This window comes from Cyprinodon tularosa, unplaced genomic scaffold (assembly GCF_016077235.1).
Source record: "Cyprinodon tularosa strain WSP-4 unplaced genomic scaffold, ASM1607723v1 ctg37, whole genome shotgun sequence".
Classification (NCBI taxonomy): Eukaryota; Metazoa; Chordata; class Actinopteri; order Cyprinodontiformes; family Cyprinodontidae; genus Cyprinodon; species Cyprinodon tularosa.
This window is the reverse complement of record NW_024039085.1, coordinates 4086667-4112524: the sequence shown is the minus strand read 5'-3', so window position 1 is coordinate 4112524 and position 25858 is coordinate 4086667. Positions and strand designations below refer to the sequence as shown.

The 25858-nt window shown below is 38.7% G+C and overlaps 1 protein-coding gene across 3 annotated transcripts in view; it reads left to right on the top strand.

Annotated features, from left to right (window-relative positions):
- Positions 1–25858, top strand: part of slc35f3b (solute carrier family 35 member F3b) — an 85247-nt gene that overhangs the window by 18034 nt on the left and 41355 nt on the right. The gene's annotated exons all lie outside the window — the stretch shown is intronic.

The window sequence follows — 25858 nt, the reverse complement described above, 5'->3', positions numbered from 1 at the left end:
CACCTGATCAGCAGTGCCCACTGTCTAGAAACTGCAATGTCTCAGAAGGCCTTCATCGATGTTTTACCGTCTTTAAGTTCCAGTCCAAGAGGTCTGGTGTCCTGCAGCCTTTAGATGTGTCTTTGCCTTCACACCTGAATCAAGTGGCTGAATTACCTCCTCAGCATGCAGTCAAGATATCCTGCTAATGTCCTGATTATTTAGCTCAGGTCATTAGCAGTTTGTTGAAGCAGACACTTTGGAAGGTGCAGGACACCAGGCATCCAGCACTAGACACTGATGTATGCTTTTATTTACCCTCATATATTAACTTATTTCCTGTGTAATTATCCTAACCCTTATTTTATAGTTGTTTAAAAATATTTCGTATTTTTTTCTTAACTTCTAGTTGCTTTGTTTTTTTTTCCATTTGAAATTAGACAAAACTCTAGTAAATGGATGCTGTTTGATTGGTGGAATTTTAAACTGCAAGTGTTATGCTAATAAATATTTGGCACAACACAAATGATATCAATTGAAAAGATAACAGCAGTATATTAGATTTAGATTTAGATAGACAAAAGGCTAAATTAACTGCAGAATTTTAATTAGTTCAGTATTATATTTTAGCATTTAGATTTAAGAAAAAAAAAAGGGTAAACGAACAAAACAGCAGTTTTATTTTCTTTTTTCAAAACCAAAGAAGGAACCATACACAGATTCGGCTAGTTGTGTTTTTCAGAATTATTTCTAAGGATAAACCCGCTAACTGAATTACAGCTTTCATCTTTAGGTCTTTGGTCTTCTAATGGCGTTTTTCTCACAGGAAATTCCTGTTCTCCTGTCATCCCTTTCCGTTCCACGCTTCCTTTATCTGTTGTTAATTAGAACCTGTGAAGTGATGACTCCTTTCTCTGTGTAATTAATCAAGGGTCTGCTGTAGCCACAGACATCATTTTTTGCTCTGGCCTCAGAAGAGCTGGGCACAGTGGGGAGAGCAAAGTGTAAATGGGGTTACTGAAGTAATTACGGAGTTTATTTGAGTGGACTAATGGGACAATGTTAAAAGTACCAGAACTTATCACAGCATAAAATGTGAATATAAGCTTATCCTATCTTGCACCAAAAGACTAACCCCCTTCTGACCCTGAATATATTACACTTAAAAGGAACATGCAAGGCATGTTGATTTATACAACAGCATTTATACACAAGCTAATTTAATGGGCTTTACAGGATAGAGAAAGGTATAAATTGTAAATATAATATAAATTGAATGCCATGGAGTAAAAGAAACAAAGGTAAAAAGCTGATTTTAATTTGAATGTAATCCAATCGAATCTTCAATCTTATGTTCAATAAATAAACCAAGGATACCGAGGATACATCAGACCCGTCCTTCAAATCGGGCAAAAAGAAAGACGCATTTTAAGGTCGCATAACGAGGACTCTTGGAATCCGACCACACCTCGGCGTAATCGTCCTTGGAATCTGGCCTTCTAAGGACGCGTCCCAGGATTTCGAACAGAGCATGTGTGTGTTGATCCAGAGAAGATGGGAACTCGTTGGAGAGTGGACAGGTAGACTTACGTTGGACCCAGAGGAGTAATGAAGCGGACTGTCACTTGGATTTCCGATGGGGACTTTGAACGGATCATGTGGAGGTTTTCCCCTGCTCAGTGTAAACTCAGTAATTCCTTTCAGTGGGAGAAGGTCCAGGTATCCAGTTTTCATAGGAAGGCTTCCTTCCAAAGAGCAAAGACAAAAACCCATAAGACTCAGAGAAACAAAGCTCAGGTTAGACTCTGATAATCTCAGCTTGGCTAGAGTGCCCAAAACTGGCAAACACTCTGGCGTCGAGGTAGTCACAGCCCACAGATCAAATACTCTTCCAGTAATGAACCAACGAGCTGCAGGTGTGGAGGGAGGCCCAACGAGGACAGGGCACCACCTGGTGGTGGAGAGAGAAGAAACAAACAAACAACCCACACAAACTGGATTCCTAACAGAAATACAGTAACAGAATTCTTATTTTTGGATGTTAAATAAAGGTTAGGTTTTTTATTGTTGTCTTAAACCACATTTAATGTAACTTAAAGCTGATCTCTATCCATTTCTGGGATAAAAACATAAGGACAAGTTTTGTTTGCATTAAGCTAGAGCAGGGGTCTTCAAAGTTTTCCAGGCAGAGGACCCCCAAACTGATGGCAAGATGGAGCGGGGACCCCCTAATTATATATATTTTATGAAATTGTGTTATATCAAACTGGTCCTATAGTCGCTCTATTACATATGGAGTAATGTAACAAAAGTAATTTAGCCCTAGGATTAAGTATTTCTGATTCTGATTCCTGGTTGATGGACAGGTGTTGTGAATGAAACAGTGCCCAGCTTGAAAGAGCTCCTGTGTGTCGCTGAATGTGTGCATTGATGACTGAAAGACATCTTCTGCCTCCATTTATCTGTTTACTACAGTGTGTTGAATTCATGTTAACCCTTTAGCGTTCTGCTCAACAAATTGGTAGAGCACATTTTGAGGCTTTATATCTAACTCAGGCATACACTGAAATTGATATACCTTATTGAGTCTTTTCTACCAATTGGTTTAGACTTGTAATACTCATAAACTCCACTAGAATGGACTGTGTCAGTGAAATTTTGACTTTTTGAAGAACTGTCCACACAGGAAGTTAGCAGTGGGATGACCATGCTAAGAAAAGACAGCTCTTTTTGTCAAATATTTGAAAGGTAGGCATACTTTTTCAACATGAAACAATGTCAGAGGCTTTACTAAACATTCTAAAGTAATATTATGATGAAAAGCTAATCTTATAAGGGTTAAATAATTTTCTAAAAACACATGTTACCAAATGGTTGATTTGTCCATTTATAATGAAGGCATAGGCACAATACTAATGTAGTTGGAAAATACTTTCTTTTGTAAAGTTCAGTGATTGGATCACTTATACATACATTTTCTTAGTTGTTATATCCCTTATTGACTTATTCTAATGCTAACATATTACAACCACTTCATTGATGCATGGATTTACATCTTTTATATCTGTATATACATTTTCCTTTTTTATCGAAAATTCTAGATGGACAGCAAAACCTTTTATGCTTCAAGGACACACAATTCCCAGGCTCTGATACCAGAACACCCTCAAGATTCTGATGCTGATCTGAGTGATGATGATGATGACCAAATAGAAGATCCTGACTATCAACCCACACAAGAGGAAGATGAAACTTCTTTTGAGTCCATGTTTGAAGAGGAGGAAGATGAGGAGACTCCAAACACAAGCTCTTCCTCTAAACCACCACCCCGCAAAAAAAGACGTAAAGGAAAAAACACTCTCAAAAGAATATCAGTAAGAGAACTGGACGAAACTCTTGAGCAAAGTACACCTCCAAACCCAAAGAAAGCCACTCGAAGAATCTGGAAATATGAAGACATTGATAAAATCCATGTTCCTGCTTCTGTATTTGAAGCTCCTGAATGTGTGAAAACACCGTTGCAGTATTTCAAGTCACTTTTTACAGATGAGATGATTCAACATATTGCTCACCACACCAACCTTTACTCTGCCCAAGAATTGGGGGATCCAATCAACTGTAGTCCTGAGGAGATAGAAATTTTCCTTGCAATGCTACTCGTCATGGGTGTTTTTAGTTTCCCTGCCATGGAGGATTATTGGCATCATGATTCTCGTTACAACCTGATAGCTGACATCATGCCAAGGAAAAGATTCAAGCTACTACGTCGCTTCATTCATTTCAATGACAATTACCAGTTCAACAACAGCACAGACCGCTTTTACAAAATACGCCCTCTTTTTGAAATGCTTCGAAAGCAATGTCTTCTGATTCCATCTTCTCGCAAACATAGTGTGGATGAGGTTATGGTTGCATATAAAGGCACGAGAGCCGGCACACTCCGCCAATATATTGCCAACAAACCAGACAAGTGGGGCTTTAAACTGTTCTGCCGTGCAAGTTCCTCTGGCATCATTCATGACTTATTGCTTTACCAAGGTGCCTCAACATTCTTCAATGTTCCCCTTTGTGAGGAGGAACAAAAGCTACCTCTTGGATCCAAAGTGGTAATGACATTATGCAAGACCATAACAGAGCCCCACCTCTCAGTTGTCTTCTGTGACAACTACTTCACAAGCTTTGACTTGATACACAACCTCCATGCAAATCTGGGGGTCAAATGCATTGGCACTGTCAGATCAAACCGAATGGGTGAAGCTTCACTGATGTCAGACAAAGAACTGATGAAAAAAGGTCGTGGGGCCTTTGACTTTAGGTCTTCTGAAGGAGTGCTTGCTGTGAAATGGTTTGACAACAAATGTGTTAACATTCTAAGCAATGCATGTGGGATCATGCCTATTGGAAGTGTTAAACGATGGAGTAAAGACACCCGCACAAAGATTGATGTTCCATGCCCATCAGTTATTCCTGCCTACAATCAACATATGGGAGGCATTGACCTCTCAGACATGCTGGTACACATGTACAAGACCCCAGCAAAATCAAGGCGATGGTATTTTCCACTGTTTGGCTACATTCTTGATCTGTGCATCTCAAATGCCTGGCTCATTCATAAGAGGGATTGTGCCCTACTGAATGAGAAGCCACTCTGCCTCAAAAGGTTTCGTCTGGCAGTTGCTCATAGTTTGATGCAGGTCAACAAGCCAGCACAGAAGGTTGGAAGACCACCATCTTCTTCTCCACCACAAATGTTGCATCAGAAGAAACGTTACACCCCAAGACCTACTCAGCCCCAGCCAGATGTGCGTTATGACAACTTTGGACACTTGCCACTTCACTGTGACAAACGAGGCCGGTGTAACCTCTGTCCAAAAGGAGTGTCAAGGTGGAAGTGTCAGAAGTGCAACGTTTTCTTGTGCCTGAATGCCCATCAGCAGTGCTTTGTTGCATATCACCAGAAATAAGGTTGATCCGATACATCAAAACAGCAGTTGCAGTTGATTCCAATGCATTACAACTCTTTTTGCCTGTTTTTCCTACTCTGTTACTAGATTAAAGAAGAGTTTTAATAATTTTTTGTTATGAGTAATTGTATGCAAAGTTTTACCATAAACGGAATTCTCAACCGTTTGGTAGAGGCTTGTGATTTAAAAACTATGGGGGTGTTTGCAAAAAAAAGTTATGCACTTTGTTATTGATGTTCTAAAGGAATAAAAAATACAAAGAAAAAAAATGTTCATTGCAGTTTTCTTGGTGCGGACCTTAAAGGGTTAATGTGTATTTAAAGACATTAAATTAGTGGAAAAAACTGCATGGTGGAATATAACAAAAAAGTCTATTCAAACATGGAGGTGTATGGGTGATCCTTTGGGTTTTTTTTTTAGCAGCCTTTGTTAACCTCTAACGGCTTCAGATACCAAATTATTGTACTTAAGAATCTGGGACCATCTGTCTGAAAGCTTAAGCTTGCTTAAAATTGGGTCATGCAAGCAATCAGGCAATGTTCTATAAAAAGCAGGCAAATTATTCCCATCGTGATCTGCAAGGCTGATAAGGTCAAACCAAAAAATGGCTTCATCTGTGTTGATAAATATTTAAATCTAGTGTGTTCTTTTAAAGTTGAGGTCAGGCAATAAAAAATTTACAAGCCAAAAAGGTCTGGTTTGTCAAAATACATAAAGCCCTATAAATTAAAGAGGATTACAACCTTTTAGTAAAGCAATATCAAACAATATTCAGAATTTCGTACATACTTGTAACTGAGCCACTACAAAAGCATCAGTTTGAGCAAAGCTAATTTTTAGTTTATTTTAAAAGATCTTAACTTCTTTATAATTTTGCATCTCAATTAGAAATCAGGGACTGGCTGTTATTGTCTAATGGTTAAGTAGCACATTGGGGACAAAAGCCATATTATGTGCCTCATCATAGAACACCAGACGTTTTTTTTCTAAATCTGCTTGGTCCATCATAATCTTCATTTAGTCCAGAAATTGTTGAGAATTGTGTTGTGTTTGGTCGGTCTGATTTTTCCCTCTTTAGTCCATTAATAGACGTTGAAAAGACATTAAAAACTGGGTACGATCTGACAATAACGGCTTTTCACCTTTCACTTGCTTGGATGTAAATTAGGCCGTCTTTTTAATGTCATTTCAAACAATGTTTTGCTTGATTTTGATCAATGGGTCAAAAAGTATCTAACACAGGTAAAGAGAGAGACACCCCTCCTATTAAAAAACAGGTTAAGTGAACTAGTTTCACCAAAACATGGAGCTGAAATGCAAGTGACCAATGGCAGAAAATCCTCTGCAGAGCTTAGAATAGAATTTTGTTCCTCTGGACCCAAACTATTACTGTATATCTTCCCGTTTTGCTCCAAGACATGAGGCTACTGCATTCATTATACAGTGTGAAAGTACTTGATCTAAGAAATGCACCTTAGAGGTCTGTTGGTGACTTAGAAAAACATTTTTTAGTTTAGCCCTTTAAAGGGCAGTTAAAGCATTCGTTCTCCTGTTGTATCTCTAGAGCTGCTCCTTTCCTGTGCAGCCTCTTACACTGCTCCTGTCTGAGCTTCAGAACACCTCTTTGCCTCACATCTCCTGTACCAGGGATCCTCCCCCAAAGTTGGAAAAATAATTTTGGGTCCTGTTAGGTTGGAAGTACCACAGAAAAGTACAGTGATCCAACCATGTGCAGGGTTCCTTAATAAAAGTGAGTTGCTTGGTAAAATCCATGGCCACAATGCTGAGATGAAACAGGCAAGAAGCCGATAAATGCATTTCCTATTTGATGATGTGTCCATTAGCCACACAAATTGCTGGAGAAATGTCATACAATCATTTGCAAGGTGAAAAGATTAGCTGGAACCGCATTTCCTGTGAAAGCATCATAAACAGCTTAATGCAAGGTTGCATTGTTGTCTAGATTATAGCACGTTTGGTAGGACAATCCTGGCCAGGCTCTTTTTATATATACTTTGAATTTGAATAAGTGATCAAAGACATGCTGATTTAAGTTAAAATGGAAGCAGAAGTAATAATTTTCAGAAACACATATATATATTTATAAAAAAACAGTTCCAAACTAATATCAAATCCTTAATAACATTTTCAAGTTACCACCAGATCATATCACTGACACAAACACTTAAAAGAAAACAAGTGTTATATTAATATATCACAGCCATGGAACAAGATAACGTATTAATCATTTTGCTGCCCTTCAGGTAATAATAAAAACTAGAATCATGAAGGCTCTGGTTAGTCACCAGTGACTCAGAGCACAGGCCTGTGAACATCTTGTGAACACTTAGTAAACATGTTATCTGCAGTCTGTGGTCACCGATCCTGTCAGTATTAGTGAATCATGCTCATTTTCGGCTGTCAGTACAGAGATGCTGGTTCATGGTTCACTTTTAAATGTTTGTGGCAAGAAAGGATTGATGAAATACTAAGTTTGTATTTGGTCTGAATTACTGCAAGAGGACATTTTTATACATACCTGATTTTTTATGTATATAGCTGTTTACAAAGTTTGACAAGTGTTAAGACTCAGACTTTTTTAGACTTAGACAAACTTTATTTTCATTTTGTACGCACAGTGTGTATACAAAACGAAATTTTGTTCATTACAGCTCTCAAGACATTTCCATGTCTTAAAGTAAAGCAGAGATCAAATGTAAACATAAGACTGAGATATGATTAACAGTTTTTCCAACATTCAGCTTTTTTTTTCCTTTTTCGTTTTATTCAACATTCAGCTGTCTAATGGCAGTGGGAATGAAGCTATTGCAGAATCTGCTGGATCTGCATAAGATGCTTCAAAGCCTTCTCCCAGAGGGCAGCGGGGAGAACAATCCATTGTGGGGGCTGAGGAGTCATTTATAATATTATGGGCTCAGGACACATAGCGCTGGGATGAAATGTCTTTAATGGAGGGGAGAGGAGCCCAGATGATCTTCTCTGCTGTTCTTACTTCTCTTCTCCCCTTCTTCCAGTCTGAGGTGCTGCAGCCTCCACTACACACAGTGATACAGCTGGTCAGAACGCTCTCTATGGTGCTTCTGTAGAAGGTGGTGAGGATGGGTGGGGGCAGGTGGGCTCACCTCATCCTCCTCAGGAAGTATAGGCGCTTTTGTGCCCTTTTGACCAGTGAGGTGGTGTTTATAGTCCAGGTAAGGGTGTCTGTGATGTGCATCACCTGGAATTTGGTGCTGCTGACCTGTTGATGACCAGTGGAGCGTAGTTTGGCCGGCTCTTCCTGAAGTCAATGACGATCTCCTTCATTTTCTACACACCCAGGATCAGGTTGTTGTCTCTGCACCAGCTCACCAGCTGCTCCACCTTCTCTCTGTAGTCCTGGTCGTTGTCGTCTCTGATGAGGCTTATGTATTGTTTACATCCAGCCGTAGCACTTTGCAGCTTTTTAAACGGTCAAGAGTGGCTGTATCAAACACATTTTGTGATCGTAGCTCTACAATACCAACGGCTGCTGGAGCTACAAAACAGGCATCGATGCGGGATTGATGCCTGGTTTGTAGAGTTTTGAATACCGTATTTCGTGGAACTGTCAAGAGTTGTTTCTGGTCGCTGCCTCGAGGCACTGCCATGCTGTAGTACCACAAGATTTTCTGATTTATGCACTTTAATTTTTATTAAGTCAGGGAAATGTTAATAACTTATATTTAACCAGGTGAAACCTGGAAAACCTTATTAGGTTTATAATTATTTATTTGCCTGTTATATTATATAAAAATAATAATATAACTTGTACCTAGGAAGCTCGAATAAAGAATAAATCATTGTAAAATATATCAGGCTTTTGGAACGCAGAGGGAAACTTATTATTTTAGTTGATAAAAAGAGATATTTCTTCTATACTTTTTGTGCGATGGAAATGTAGCAATGAAAGTATTTCATTAAACTGTGCAACAACTTTAATTTGTAAACTGCAAAATCAATAGTAATACTCACAATGCTGTCCTGGCAATGACAGCTTAATTGCCCTGCTAAGCATATAACCATTAGACATGACACAATGCTGTAAGGTTATATAAAAACATTTATATATTTACTGCATAAATTACTTTTAAAATTCTGACTTATTTTCATTCTAAGTCTCAAATATGCTACTATATGACTTCTAGGCCACAAAATGAAAAAAAAAAATAATAAAATTAATATATACTTTTATAAAGCACTAGCACCTTTGAAAGAATTTGCATCGTTTAGACAAGTTCACCTCAAGCTTGTGGCTTTTTCATCTAATGTGTAATTTTCTAAATCTGAATTGAGGAAATCATCTTTTAATGATTCGATGTGACCTTAAATTTGGTGTTGCTTAGTTGTTAGACATGACCCAGAATATTTTCAGTGAGAACTGCTCTTCTACTGTCTTATATGAGATGTTAATTTAGGTCTCTGCTGGAATTGATTGCGAGCTAGAGCTGGTATTGCCGAGGGAGTGAGTTTTCCCCATGGATGTCACTATTAGTCATGATTATAAACTCCCAGCCCCAGTGTACCAAGTATTCATCGTGGGGTCAAGAATCAGGCAATTAAGGGTGCTTTGGACATGGATGAGAGCCGACAACCCATGGGGAAGTGCAGAAAGAAGCCCCCCCCCCCCCCCCCCCCCAGGGAACTGACTGGTTAGCAGTTCTCTCCCATTTCTCTCCATGAACATAATTTTGACAGATGAAGAGGGATTTTCCATTTTGCTCTCTAAAATGTAATTTCCTAACTGTGGGTACAAAAGTAAGGTATTTCTTTGCATTTCCTAAATAATAATTATATTTCTTAACCAGACAGGAATAGTGTGAAATGTTGATTATAAACCATTCAGATATAAAATCCCTAAATACTGCTGAGAACTAATCACGTCAGTCATCAATGCTACTAAAACCAGAATGTAATGAGAACACTTCATCATAATAATAATAAAAAAAGGATTTTCTCTAGAGGAATTATAAATTGCCTCATCTTTTCTAATTCGATCTCCAGCTGATACAGAAACTGCTCTCCCTCAATCCCACAAAGGGAGCAAAAAGCCACACACTAACAGCTACAGGAACATGAGAGCATCAAGTTCTATTTTTGTCCGAAAGGGACTGCTCTTTATTTGTCTGCATGCTCTGGTTTGTTTGCGCGGTTGGATGGAGAAGGGGTGATGGAGAAGTGGAAGGGTATGAGTTTTAGACTACTGACAGTAGGATGGACCTGCTTTTCCTTTTGATGGCTCTCTAAACACTTGCTGCTACTGCTGTGGATGAAAAAGATAAGTCACACTCTGTACTGTTTGAATTGAAAGAGTTGGCTTTTCCTGGCATCCAATCTAAACACCTCAGAAAGAAAATGTGATGCTTTAGAAGCCTGTGGACTAGGCTGATATAATAGTGTGACTTGAAAAGGTCAGAAATATTTTTTAAACTGGTAAAAAACATACAAATCTAGAAAGGAAGAAACATGAATCACAAACAGCTTTTCAACCACTTTTTAAAGTAAATAAGTAAATTGTAAGCAGTTGTTTCACACAATAAACATATTTTGAGTTATTACCACAAATCCAGAAGTAACCTTCATGATGGCACTCTTTTAAAGGGTAGCCATGGATGTAAATTGCAAACGGGAAAAAAAGCACAAAAAATGCAAAAAATATGCTGAATTGCCATTTCTCATGGTCGCTTATTGGCAACACAGATAAATTCAATTCAATTCAATTCAGTTTATTTATATAGCGCCAAATTCACAACACATGTCATCTCAAGGCACTTTACAGTTCAACCAGATCATACAGTCAAATTGATACAAAGTTTTCTATCTAAGGAAAACCAGTTGATTGCATTGACTCATTGACTCAAATACAATCCCCCACACTAAGCATGCTTGTAGCGACAGTGGAGAGGAAAAACTCCCTTTTAACAGGAAGAAACCTCCAGCAGAACCAGGCTCAGTGTGAGCGGCCATCTGCCGAGGCCGACTGGGGTTCAAGGAGACAGAAGCAGAGATACAAAAAGCAGCTGTAAAAGGCGGCCCCGTCCAGGAAACACACAGCCAGGCAGACGAGCTCCAAGCTCCCATGCCAGAGGACGAAGAGAGCACATCCACTCAGTCACGGTCAGAGAAACAGGACCACACTGGAAAACAGGCCGATCTCCAACATCTATTAACAAGGGTGTTGATAGAAGCAGCACAGCTGATGTTTTTTTCCGGGATGACGTCACAGCCAAACAGGAACAGACGAGGCAAAGCTACTCTGAGGAAAAGCAGAGAGAGCAGAAGGTTAGAGATTGAACTAACAGATTCTACAGAATAGGAGAACAGAGAGAGAATGAAGCAGAATGATGAAATGGGGGTCCCTATGTCCTCCAAAAGTCTAAGCCTATAGCAGCATAACTATAGAGATAGCTCAGATAAAGAAGGAAGGAAAACTTTTGTTACCAAGATAATTATCTGCTGAAAATGAGGGTGAGCTCCTGGGAAACATTTATGGGTGAAGAGGAAAGAAATCTCACCACGCTGCAACATCGACAGTCTCATTGCAGAAATCAGTCAGTCATTATGCATCAGGATGATGACAGAATTTTTCATTTAGGAAAAGGAAACACTGAGGGGACAGAACTAAGTTCAGGCTATGGCTAAGACACTGAGCGTGTCATGATCTTGGCACTGATGACTGGCTTGATTACTACTTTAATTCACCTGCCTAGCTCCGCTCAGTTTCTTATTATCATCTGATCCAGCTTCTGTTTAACCAGCCCTCTAACCAGTCATTAGTGTCAGATTATTCTCGAGCTTTTAGTGAGAGTTTTCTAGAGGACATTATTGTTTCTGATTGACTGATCCGGACCCGTTCTTCCTGTGGACCTCTGAGTCTGCCTGAAACTGCTTCCTGACACTGACCTGGATTTCCCTTCAGTACCTTATGGGATCAATGAACTTCTAGCCTGGACTCCTGTGAACCTCCTCGACACTGGCTTTGGCTTCACCCCCTAGATTGTCCTACCTTCCTTCATCAGCTTGGATCTGATCTCCTACCTGTTCTTCAGTCTTCAATGTCTGGAACTCTCTGGGCAGCGTTCACCGCGTTTTGTTGGCAGCTGACTGGCTGGAACCAACCTTATCTTCTGGGCAATGACTGAACTTTTACACCAGGTTATTGACTCAACCATTCATAATCTTCCTCCGCCAGATTAACGTGGTCACTAACCTGTGTTTTCTTTCTGCAGAGATTCCTGTCCTAGACGCCCTAGCTGTGTACTGTAAATCCGTTGTTTCTTATAAATGTTTTTTGAGATATCATACTGTTTGTTTGAAAACTGGGTCCTCTGTTCTGAGCTCTGACAAACCAGGCTGTCAACAGGCAGACCTCTATATGTGTATGAATTTTGAGAATTTGATTTTATTGCAGTTTTTACTTTTTATATTATCTGTGTCCACAGAAGAATCTTACCACTACTTCCTGTGGTATACTGTCTAGAAAAGTGAGACAGTAAGATCAAACTCAAACTATCCTGTTGGCAAGGTTATGGGGAGAGTTTATGCATTTATAAATAACAACGCTGATCAGAAATGAAGTAAAACTAGGTTTATATGAACACTACACTCTCAAGTGCAGAAACATGGTCTGCTCAATGCAGAGCAACTGAAATCTCTAAAAAATGAGTTTGGTGGGTCTCCAAACTACTGTAACTATAGGTTTGCTTTATATACCTTTGCCATTTATGGTGATTGTGTTATGCAATAACACCAGAATTTGACATTTTAAGCACAATTTTTTTTGTTCTTCTGCAATGTTTGGTTGCACTAGGCCTGCCTTTTTACTTTTAGGATTTTTTTTTTCTTATTTCTTTGTTTTAGTCATGGAAGCAGTGAAGCAATGCGATCCAGTAAAATAAACATAATTTAAAAGACACAGTTATAAAGAGGATGATCATACTCTATAATTCTGCATCTTAGTTGGCACACTTTATTGGCCATGATGAAAAGTTGGCAGCGAAACGATGAGGTTTTGTTTGAGCTAAATTATTTACGTCTAAGGTTGTTGCACAATGCCATTTTTTTATGAGCTGTATTCCAATAAAATGTAAGATTTTTTTTTTTTATAAAGAACAAAACATTTATAAATTAAGTTATACTAAAGATTTTTGTTTTCTTTTTTGTGATCTATTTTTCTCTATCATTGTGATGACTTTTTATTTTTTTCGTCCAGCACCCATTTTAGTTAGTTTTCTGGATGTGCTTGCCATTCTCTCCATTTCTGTTCAGATATTCTGAGCTGCCAGTCTCTATTACATTAATGCAAAATGACGAAAATCACAAAATATCAGCATAATTGAAAGTCTCTGGTGTATTTTATTTTTCACTGCTCTGTCAGCTGTCTCCACAACATCAGCTGGTACGTAGATGAAAATTTGTTGAAGCCCTCATTTAAGCTTCTATGCCATCCCTGGTGAGACAGTTGATGGCTGCCTCACCATTTCCAGAGAGAAAAAGACTTCAACAGCCTCAACATTTCCAACATCCAGGGCAGGATTTCTCACTGCTCAGGCTCTGATAAGGCACTTTTATTTGTCACTCATGAGATGCAGTTTCTGCAGAGTGGTTATAGCCTTGCTGTCGCCAAACAGATTGGAAGGACTTTCTGTGAGTCCTAAATATGTAGTGAAAAAGAAGAATTTCTATGCACTTTCAGACTGTCCTTCCTTTGCTGTGAAAGGTATTAAATTTAAATGGAACACACTTTTTGTTCCTTTTTCAGTTGTTTTTCAATCTTGTTTAGAAATAGCCATCATATAAAAAACAAAGATGGGAAGCTCAAGCCAGAGATGAAGCAGCTTTAAATCATCTAAGAGTGATGGTATAGTTTATATAACGCCAAACTCTCTCGACTGCAAAACACAATAAATCTTCTTAAGAGTACTACAACCTACCTTGATTGATGAGGCAAAGGATTTTATTCTATTTTTCTTCTTTTAAGGATCAAAATTTCAGTAGATGTTCCTCAATAGGAGATTGGAGGTCTCATGTAATCCGTAGCCAGATAATTAAAGTTGTTCTATTGTGTTTCAAAAGCCTGAAATTCACCACAATTGTAACTAAACCAATTATTTTAATCAAATACAGGTACTTTTTAGAGTGAATTAGAGGGCATAGGAAATATAAGACCCACTATAAACAACAAATGATCTACCTGGTACAGTTGATGACCAACTCTTACAATCGCCTCAAGGTTTTGGCAGATATTTCATAGCCATGGCCTTACGTGTGCTGTGTCCTTCATCCTCATATTTGGTACTTATCTTAAAGTCCAACAATTGTGACAGAAATTGTGTTTTAGTTAATATGGAGTAATATCCCTTTGACTATTTACTTTTATGGCTGAGATTCACTTTTATTTCTTTGGAGCAAGTGAGAAAAATTTTTCAGTCCTTTTTTTTGTTTCCAATAGGGGGCCATAACTTTAATTCTTTCAACGTTTAACCCCCAGAGGGTTTGCTTAGAGATTATACATTATATGCTATCTAATTATTTATATGTGTTATATGTAATACAACTTTAGGGTTTTCTGCTTTGATATGATTTTTGCATGCCAACAAAATTGCATATAAGTGACAGAAAATCGGACATTGATTTGTTCTATCAACATTTAAGGTTATATTTTCCCCCTAGTTGTAAATTTGATCAACTTTTTGTCATGATCTTGTCGCTGATCACTGGTTTGATTACTCATTCCATTCCCCTACTTATATCCGCCCAGCTCTCATTGCCAATCATCTCAGCCACATGCTTCAGCCCCTATTTAACCAGCTTTCTACCAGTCATCAGTGCCAGATTATTCCAACCCCTGCTGAGATTTTTCAGATGTATCTAGTTGTTTCTGATTTCCTGACCCTGACCTGTTCTGCCTTGACCTGTTCCCATTCTGATCTGTTTGCCTGACCTGTCCTGGGACTCCTGCTGGATTCTGCCTGTGTACCAAACCTGGAACTGATTCCTTACACCATCCGGGATTTCCCTTCTGTACCTCGTCGGACCCTTGATCTCCTGGCTCTGACTACTGAGCATGTCCTCGACACCGGCTTGGATTTCGCCCTTTGAATTATCCTGTTGTCCTTCGTCTGCTCGGTTCTGATCTCCTGCCTGTTCTCCGATCTCTTGGACATCAGCTTCTGGGACTCTCAGGGCGGCACCCTCTGTGTCTTGTTGGCAGACGGCCGGCTGGAACTAACCTCCTCCTCTGGGTATGATGTGAACTTTAAGACCATGTTAGTGATTCACACGTTCATTATCATCCTCCCCCACAAAGATGTGGTCACTAACCTGTGTTCTCCCCCTGCAGAAGTTCCTGACCTAAACACCATTCTCTGCAGTTCCATCTTAAATAAACATTTGGTTAAATCTCACTTTCTCTCCACCTCAAATACTGCGTCCTTTTGTTCTGAGCTTGACAATTTTCTCTTTAATGCTGAAGTGAAAAGACGTGAAAGTATAGCTTTTCCTTTGGAGGACTGAATTAAAATTTCAGGATAGAGGGAAAACTGTGAAGCCTTGTGCTCATTTACATATCTTACTGTAAAGATAAGGGGGGGAAAAAACTGCAATGCAGCAGGGCGTGAAATCCTTGATGGCATTGACATGCTGCTAATTAGTTGCATTTGAGCAACATGTGTTTGAGTAATATATTGTTATAAACAAAAATGCTCTTCACCTTCAGAAAACTTTGGTTTATTTTACATTAATTTAACAGATTTAATTCAAGAGACTGATACCAGTCCAGTTCTTGTGTAATAAATTACTACCAAAAAGGCAGAACAGAAAAAAAATTTGAACCTAAAACTATGTATTTCATTAACCATTTACTTCAAGCTAAAATTTAGATTTCAATTTCCATCTAAACAATCTATACTTCCTGGCTGCTTTAAGAGCTGTGAGAATTTTCCAGGTCATTCTGGACTCCCTGCAGCTTTTTGTCACCAGACAATAGAGAAGAAAATGTCATAGATTGGAGTAAGTGCTTCGCAGCATTTTTGTGCTTTGGAAATCTGCCCAGAAGGACAGTCTGTATCAAAAAGAACAGAATTTGTTTTTTACTGCATTTTCCTGCATTGATGCTATCCCTTTCCTTACTTAACCACTTGCCTGCAGGTTGATTTAATGGCTTTTTATCTAATCCCTGATCAGGTGTCATATTTGTCTGTAACAATGTGGCTGCAGTGCCCTCTAGGGGAACATTACTTCAACTACAGTGTCAAGAAAACTGTCAGGAATTTTTTCCTCAGCATATGAGTTCCTAATAATAAAGCTATAGTGCAGGACTTTCGTGTATTTTTGAAAAGATCAACTTGCTGCTTGCATTGCTCATACAAGCTTCCTTTCCAAAAGAAGATTTGCAATTTTTCCACTATGTCAGATTCACCACCGGTAAATGAAAATGGGGACGAGCACGTAGGATGGCCTTATGTAAACATATGACCAGAATGATAGACAATTAGGAGGACCACTTATTTTGGTGATCCACCTGGAAAAAGAACATCCTCCACTATACCTTTAACTTAACGTTTGCTTAACCCAAACAAACAAGAATGAAATGCATAAACTACAGGCCTAGAAAACATAATCAGTAACTTAAAAGTTTTTTTTTTTAGTTTTTCTATCTAGACAAAACAATAAACTTGAATGTATTTTGATGGATCTTTGTGAAAGGCCAACAACTATAAAAACATAGATCCATTTCTATAAAGGCTTTGTTCAGCTAAAGAAATCCTTTTTTTTTTTACATGTCTTTATGTTCTTCTCAGAATAGCTTAAGCTTAGTAAGATTAGATAGTGAGCCTCTGAAAATATAACTTTTCTTGGATTTTGAAGGCTTTAGTTTTTTCTCAACACACTGTGTTTTAGATATAAGCAAGAGAGCTAATTTTTTTCGTGTCTAACTAGAAAACCATTTTCACATTTTTGCTTTGTACCCTATAAAGCTTGTGGCAAACGTTATGCTTTTAATGTTATTTCAATAATTCCTTTCCTTTTTCCATAAAGGCTAGATTGTTGGACTGCAGGACTGATAGCTGTCATGTCGATCAATGCTTTTACCTGAGCAGTAGATCTATGCAGCACTGCCAGACTTACTGTTTGCCTTATTAACTTCTTCTCTAAGTAATTAGAAAGATGTAAAGTGAAGGCAACCAGACTTTTGTACAGTTTCCCTGAAATATCTTTGACGCCTTTCCAGGAGTTTGTCAGTTTTAAACGCTGGAGGTTGAGTAAGTATTTTCTTTAGATTACTTACAGATTAACACTATTTTCTAATTTGTAATAGCTTGCAAAGGCATTTATAGTCAGGTATTGAAGTTTAGTTTTTCAAATACAGTTTTGAAAAAACAAAACAAAACAAAAAATGTAATCGGACATGCTTCTCTTTTCCTGGCATAGCTGTTGTGTTCGCATAAAATCCATAATAGGTGTTCTTGTAATGTTAAATCAAAAGCATAGTATCTGCCTCATTTTATATTTTCATGCTGAACATCTACTCTGTGGTAAATGCAGGTGGAAATTAACAGCATTCTGGCACTGCTGTCTTCTAATTGCAGCAACTGAGAACAATTTGAATAATTTCGAGCACTGAGAAGTAAGCCAGGTTCAAAGAGAGCCTTTCATTCTAAGCAGCTGTGACTGTTAAAAAAATTATTTAAATATACAAAACAGAAAGAAGTTACTGGCACCTCAGAACATTTCAGAAAATTGTCTTCTTTCAAATCATTTCGGAGAAATTAGAGCTGCAAAAAAGAACATGAAGGCACCAAAGATCATAAAATGTCTCTTTTTTAAAGCTTGCAAAGCTATTAAGAGAAATTTAAAATGCTTCAATTTGGTGATGTTAAAAAGAAAAATCTGTGGAGACAGACATTTTAGAGAAAATTTTTTTAATCAAATTCCGTAAAAATTCCAAAAAATTCAAAAAATATCCACTGGACTTGGTTTTCAAGATTTGAAGACGTTTCGCCACCTCTCCAGGAAGCTTTCTCAATTCAAATGTCTGGATCCGCAGTGAGTTTGAGTCTTATATGGACAAGGCCTTGTATTGCTTGGAAACATGCAATGGTAACCGATGAATGGGTCGTTTAGTTCCATCGTTAGCCTGTAATATCTGAACCTGTCTATGATTTCTAGGGGTCGGTCCTTAAAGGGGGGATTGCCATTAAGGGGGGGATTGTCTCCTGTAGTACCTGAAACCTGTCTATGATTGTTAAGGGTCGGTCGTTAAGGAGGTATTGTTCACCGGCTGGAGCGGGTAGGTCCCTCGTTCCTCTGTGATGGGGTGGGGGGTTTGGTGATATCTTGAAGGGATCATGTCTATGATTGAATTGTATGTTTTTGGAAGCTGGAATCTGAGTCCACCACCTCTGTTTAAAGTTGGTTTTTCTCTCTTAACATAGATGGCTTCCTTCACACCCCTCTCAAACCACCTATTTTCTTTATCCAGAATATGGACATTCTGGTCCTCAAAAGAATGTCCTTTGTTCACAAGGTGTAGGTGTACTGCAGAGTCTTGTCCAGAGGCGGCCGCTCTTCTGTGTTGGGCAATGCGTCTGTGGAGAGGTTGTTCTGTTTCACCAATGTAAAGGTCAGAGCATTCCTCGCTGCACTGAACAGCATATACCACTCCGCTCATATTCGGTCTGGGGGTTTTATCTGACCCCTTTAACGACCGACCCCTAGAAATCATAGACAGGTTCAGATATTACAGGCTAACGATGGAACTAAACGACCCATTCATCGGTTACCATTGCATGTTTCCAAGCAATACAAGGCCTTGTCCATATAAGACTCAAACTCACTGCGGATCCAGACATTTGAAATGAGAAAGCTTCCTGGAGAGGTGGCGAAACGTCTTCAAATCTTGAAAACCAAGTCCAGTGGATATTTTTTGAATTTTTTTGAATTTTTACGGAATGACTATGACCTGGATGACTGAGAACCTTCATCAGTTTTAATCAAACTGAGAAAATTAGATTACAGGAAAATCATCATTTAAAAAAAAAAGTCTTTGAAGGGATGATTCAAGGAAACAAAGATAACTTGCATTGAGCTGGACATTTTTATTGTGAAAAATCTGTGGAAAACCAAGAGAGACTGAAAATACAACAGCAAAAAAACATAATATATAAATATGTGTGATAAACATTTATAATAATACAAACAAATGATTTGTTTTTATTGAATATCTAAGTGTGCATGCATTTGTCAACAATCTCTGAATTGCATCTCCACATTTTTAGTAGGAAAACATGGCAGAACCAGTAAAACATTGTGAAAATATACATATTGTACAGTAGCTTGACAACAGGGGGAGCCAGTTACTGATGAAAAAATATTACAGTTAAACCAGCAACTGCCCATGCTGCAGGAGGAAGTGGGTGAATATGGTTAAAACAAGATATTTAGACTATTTAGATATTTAGTGACTGTCACTTTCTGACTATATATCCCATTACTCTTTTAGATCAAGTCAGATTGCTAAAATTACTACAAATACAAGTAATAATATTTTGATGATTTTGCTTTTTTTTTCTGAAACCAAAACTCTTACACATAATAAGATTTCCACGCCCATAAAAACAGTTTGAGAAAGTCTAGATTATAAACTAATGACTTTGAAAAGTTCTCATAGACATGGCTGTTACATTGGCTGACACCTCTGTTGTTGTTGGTGTCATAACTAACAATTAGAGACCTACTACATGCAAGAGATCCAATCTGTTACAGTAGTGCTGCAGGAGCAACATTAGACTGAACACCAGCAGAGTAGTGTAGTTGAAATGGCCAGGACTCTCTATGCGCCTGCACACAAACTTTCATGGAGTGAAATGGTGAATGTATCCTGGAAACTGCATGCATCGCACTAGAGTGGAAGGATCTTGCATGGAAGGCTGCTCAGTGTCGCAGTGGGTAGCACAGCTGCCTTTCAGCAAGAAGGTTCCGGGTTCAATTCTGGGTTCTTTCTGTATGGAGTTTCCATGTTCTCCCTGAGCATACGTGGCTTCTTCCCACAGTCCAAAAAAACATGACTTTTAAGTTAATTGGCTTCTCTAAATTCTTCTTAGCTGTGAGTGTGTGCGTGAATGGTTGTATGTCCTGTTTGTCTCTGTGTTGCCCTGCGATTGACTGGCGACCTGTCCAAGGTGTACACCGCCTCGCGCCTGTAGACAGCTGGAGATTGGCACCAGCACCCCTTGTGACCCCGCTTGGGATAAGCATGACGGATAATGGATGGACTGTGAGGACAGCACAGGGGATTGTGGGATTCCTGGTTCATCCTACATGAATGCAGAAAGTGGCAACCTACAGAGCTCACCGGGGCAAGGCACTGTTCGTGCCTTGCCCTGGTTTTGTTTTTTCCCCAAGGCTGTTAGGCCAATCATTGCTCTGCAGGCAGACACAAAACATAACTGCTAAAAATCAAAGAAACATCCTGCCCATTTCAGCCCACTGTTTCAGCACAAGCTGCACTCTATGTAAATACTAAATTCCATGTACTTGTGTTCGTTTTTACATTGAAAGTCTCCTCTTAGGATGCTCAGTCTTTTTCAATAAGGGTTCTTTTTTTTTATTTTTCAATGAAGGTTGTTTTAATTGTGTCTGTGTATTACTTGTGTATTTTCAGCTCTGTAAGAGAATTTCAGTTTGGCGATATAATTACATAAAAACACAACTTCAGGTCTCCAGAAATATGGTTCTGCCCTGCATTATTTTACTACATGAATGTCTAGTGTATATTTTCTTTTATAAGTCACAGTTGTAGTATTAAGGGATTTAAAGTATCTGTCTCCATCTTTATCCAGTGCTGCTTGGTATTTTGAATGAGAGGGTTTTAAAATTTCACTTAGCCTTCCAATAAACGGATAATTCGATGGTTTTGCATGCTGGACTGAACGCTCTAGCTCTGCTAGGTAATAAAGCCTTACAACAATGTATGAATATTTAAAAGCATAACTATTGTGTAAATTATTGGATGTGTTGTACTATTCCCAAACTTTTTTGTCTTGAAACGTCTTCTTGGTGTTTTATTGTCTATTTTTCAGTGAGCAACCTATATTTTGAATAAAACTGTTGTTTAATGCCGGGTCCAATCCATCTTTATTTATATAGCACCAATAGGACCTAATTGCTTCACAAAAGCAGAAATACAAACACCATAAAATGCACTAAGGTGAACAAAAACAATATAAAATAAATAAATAAGTGAAACAATATAGAAAATAAAAGAAATAAAACATAAAAATCACCCAACACCAACATCATTTTGAGTATAAATGCCAGAGAGAAAAAATGAGGGGGAAGCCTGTCACACAGCAGCAAATCTAAATGTCAAAATATATCATTACCACAACATACTCCCATGTTATCGCATGCCTCATGTTTTGGTGATATAATTAAACTGCAGTAGCTTGTGCAGATTACCTCCTAGTAGCATACTTATTAACAGTGAGAAGTCAGCTCAATGGCAAGAACAAGGTCAGAAAAATAAACAGCTATGCCGTGCCACTGATGAGAAACCGTACTGGGATAATAAGTTGGCCTACAGAGGCGATGCAGGGCACTGATGTTAAAAAATGAACGCTACTCATCATGCATGGTGGATTCCACCCTAAATCCAGTCTCTACAGCCTATTCACTAAGAGCAAAGACAGACAGAACCCTAGTGAACATCAGAGCCACCATTGAAGATGAAAAATCCAAGCTCCAAAAACACATCAAGAAGATGACCCAAGGGATGAAGCTCTCTGTGAATGTCTTAGACAATAGAAGACGGAAAAGAAGGAACTGGAGAAACCATCATGGGGGGAAAGAAACAGACAGATGGCTGAAGTGGCTTATATGACCAGATTCTGCGAATTGCCTGGCTGTGAAGAGCCAGGCGGAAGGCTGAAGGATAGCACATACCCATTCATAGTGGCAATACAGGAGCAGGTTGTGTTCACCAGAGCAATAGAGGCCCAGATCTACCATACCAGGATCCCAATATCCCAGGTGCAGGCTATACATAGTGGCCCCAGAAACAATCCACCGTCTCAAAGCAGGGTGTAAGATACTGGCAGGAAAGGAACACATGGAGCTAAGATCACCTGGGACTTCCACATACAAACAAACAAAATCATTGTGGCCAACCAACCGTATTGTGATCATTGATAAGACGGTTGTAGTGATAGTTGCGACCATCCCAAATGATGGAAAAATCAGGAAAGAAAAACATGAGAAATTTAAATAATACCTGAGGGAAAAACATGAGAGAGCCTTGAAGGTGAAGGCATGTGTAATGTCCATGTTTCTCTATCCTTGTGAGGACTTCCCATTGACCTTTATATTAATCTCTAAACCATTTCCACACCCTAACTGTGACCCTTACCTTAAACCTAATCATTATGGGTTCATACTGTAGGTAGCCCTAGCCACAACCTAAACTCAATTCCTAAACTTAACCCCCAAACCAAAAAGATAACTTTTTCCTCCTTAAACCCAGACATTTCTCCCAACAAATACTTGTAAGTCCCCACAACGTATTATATTGTTGGGATATTAGCCTTACTATGTCCCCGCAGGTACATAGTCAGTACATACATGGTCAGTCATACATTATTGCAATCAATTAATCCCACTAAACATCAACTTTTCCAATCATTACTTAGATCTGTAATGGGATTGGAAATGCCAATAACAAATCTATTGATGCTTTGGCAAAGAGATGGTCTGTACTCCTGCTAAACGCTAAGTGAGTAAGGCACAGTTTACTCGCAAAGGCATTTCATTTAGAGAAAATAACACCAAGTCATTTAAACTTGAAAACACCTCATACGTCTGAGCAAATATTTAGTCTTATAAATTAATCTAAAACCATGCTCAGCACTGTGATGTACTATTTGATAGTCAGCTGCAGAAGCAGAAAGTGATCTATTAATATTGTTCTGTATTATGCACCCCTTTATCATGACTAAAGCTTGCATCTTCATCTTGCTTTCAAAAAAATATTTGCTTTAATACCTACAAGTGGGATTAGATTGTGCCAATTTTGGTTGTGAAAATATTATATATATGTATTGCACTTTGGTCAGCTGTGGTTGTTTTATAAGTGCTTAACAAATAAAATTGGATAGGATTGGATATATATGCTATTCTTACCAGGACATTACAGCAGTAAGAGCAGCACAGTCAAAGCATGCAGATTTGAAGATATAAATACAGCTTTATCCCATAGAAGCTTCCTCATGAGTGTCTTTGGATCCAGCTATCAGTTAAAGTTCCCTTAACTTGGCAGCCTGTAGCTTTCCCCTTTCAGCTTAAATAAACAAAAGACAGAAAAAGATCATGGAGCTCTTTGGAGAGATCCAGAACATTCCAGTATATGTCAAAGAAAAATCACCTCCCATTCCAGATCTGCTTCTTTCTGTCTCAGAGTAAAAAGAGTTTGCAGACGCAGGCACCTCTGAGAATTTAGCTGATATCAAAGTGGTTGCTGATTTACATTTATCTTAAATTCAGCATTGTACAAAAATGGGGTAGTCAGGTGGTAATAGTGAGGGCGCACTTATTTGATCCTCCTACATGTTTGCAGATAAAGGTCTCTGAGTCACTGACTAGAATCTTTTAATGATCTCAGTAGACCCAATAATTCCTTCTCCCTGGTTTATTTGTGAATACCATCAAAATTGTATCTTTGGTTGAGTCGTCAAGCTCCTTCTGCACTCAACCACTAAAAATCAATGGCATTAAACTAAATGTGGAGGATTCATCTCTAACTCATGCAGCTCATGCAGGCACACATCTACCTTTTGCACAGCATAATTCGCAGTTGGTGTGTTTATGATGTTTATCCACCTTTTGCTGTTGTGCTGTTGAGACCATTTAGTGCAAGTTTCTGCTCTTCTTCTATTCCTTTTATGCCTAACACTTCTTGTTTATTATCCAAATTACATGCAAAATAAGAGTAGGGTAAGGGACCAGGAGATTTGGGTGCAGACGGACACAGTTTTGAAGGATTTTGGAGCTCCTTGTCCTAGTTTGTCAGGGGAGGGGATTCTTGCATGAGTGTGCGGTACAGTCTAAGTGGTAAATTATTCAGAACAGCTTCCTTTAGACATGCTCCCATTAGGTGGATTTTGTACACACATCTGGAGAGGCTTAGCTGACACACTAGCTTGCTTTTAAATTACTTTAAGTTTATATTACTGGCTCAGGAAATGTCTCCTGAGATTAATATTTTGCAGAGCGCTCCCTATTTACCTGCCTCCGGATGATCTTACCGTGTACTTTGGCATCCAACAGAACAAAAGAGTGAGGTGTGATACAGATGCACTTAGTCACACTCTCAGATGAACAGCTGATGTTATCAACTGTGTGACAGCTTGGAGTTGGAGAGAGGTAAAAAAGTAGATACAAATGTCTGAATTGCCACTTCAGGCTCCAAAAGCAATCTCTTTTTCTGATTCACACTGGGAATGGAAAAGAGCCAAAAAAAGAGTCAAAAGTATTTAACCAAACTTATTTTTAAAAAGCCTATTAAATCCTACCTATTTTTAGACAAGTCTACTGAAGGAAACTGGAAGAAAAGGCTTTGGTACAGTTCCAGATAGTAATAAGGGGAGATATGGTAATGAAAGACAGTCTTGAGACTAAGTTGAGGCCACTCATCAATGAGTTCAGTAATCATGTTGAGGTAATATAGCAGTTTGCCTTTAGGTATAACAGAAATAAATGAAAATCAACAGCAATGCACTGTTTGCACACTACTTGCTATAATAAAAAAGAAAAACAGTTATTAAAAGCATAAAAAAGGATTTATAATGACAGAAACGTACACCCCTGTGGTCATGTTTTGTTATACTTTTAAAAGCTTAGTCAATTCAGTTTTTAATTCTGTTCATTTCTATAGCCCTATTATTCAACAAATGTCATCTTAAGACACTTTACGATGTCAATGTATTTAGATCATACAGTTAGACTGGTAAAACATTTTTTATCTAAGGTAAACCAGCTGATCACGTTGATTCATTGACTTTGCAGGACTCACTCCTCCTGGATAAAGCATTTATTGATTGTGACATTCATTTACAGTTCATTGTTGAGTCCACGGCAATCCCTTATGCATGCATTTAGTGACAGCGGAGAGGAAAAATTCCCTTTTTTACTGGTAACCTCTAGCAAAACCAGGCTCAGTGTGAGTTGCTCTCTGCCAATTGGGGGTTTAAGTTGATAGAAGCAGACATACCAAAGGGTATAGAAGCAATTATCAATAAAAAAAAAGCTTGTGTTAGAAAGAGTAACAGTATAATTGCTCCAGGTGCCTATCTCTAAGAAAGAAACAGCCACACGGAAGACTATGAGGTGGCTCTCATACCAAAAGGGATGAAAGAGAACACTTACAGTGAGTCACAGTAAAGGCTGAGCCTAAAACTATATCTAGGAGAAAAACAGGACTGAACACTGAAAAACTGTCCAAGCTCTATTATTAGCCCCAGGATGGTGTCACACCCAATACAGAGAGCAGACAGGTAAACATTCGTTGGACCCTGAGGAGCAATGGAGCGGACTGTGACTTAGATTTCCGAAAGGGAGTTGAACGGCACATGTGGAAGTTTTTCACCTGCTCAGTGTGAACTCAGTTAATCCTTCCAGGGGGAGAAGGCCAGGCATCCAGTTACACAGGAAGGCTTCCTACAAAAGGCAAAGACAAAAAACAATGTTAGACTCAGAGAAACAAAGGCTCAGATTAGTCTCAGCTAAACTCAGCTTGGCTAGAGCAGTGTTTTTCAATCCTGGTCCTCAAGGCAGGCTGCCCTGCATGTTTTAGATGTTTCCCAGCTTTCACACACCTGTTATCAATT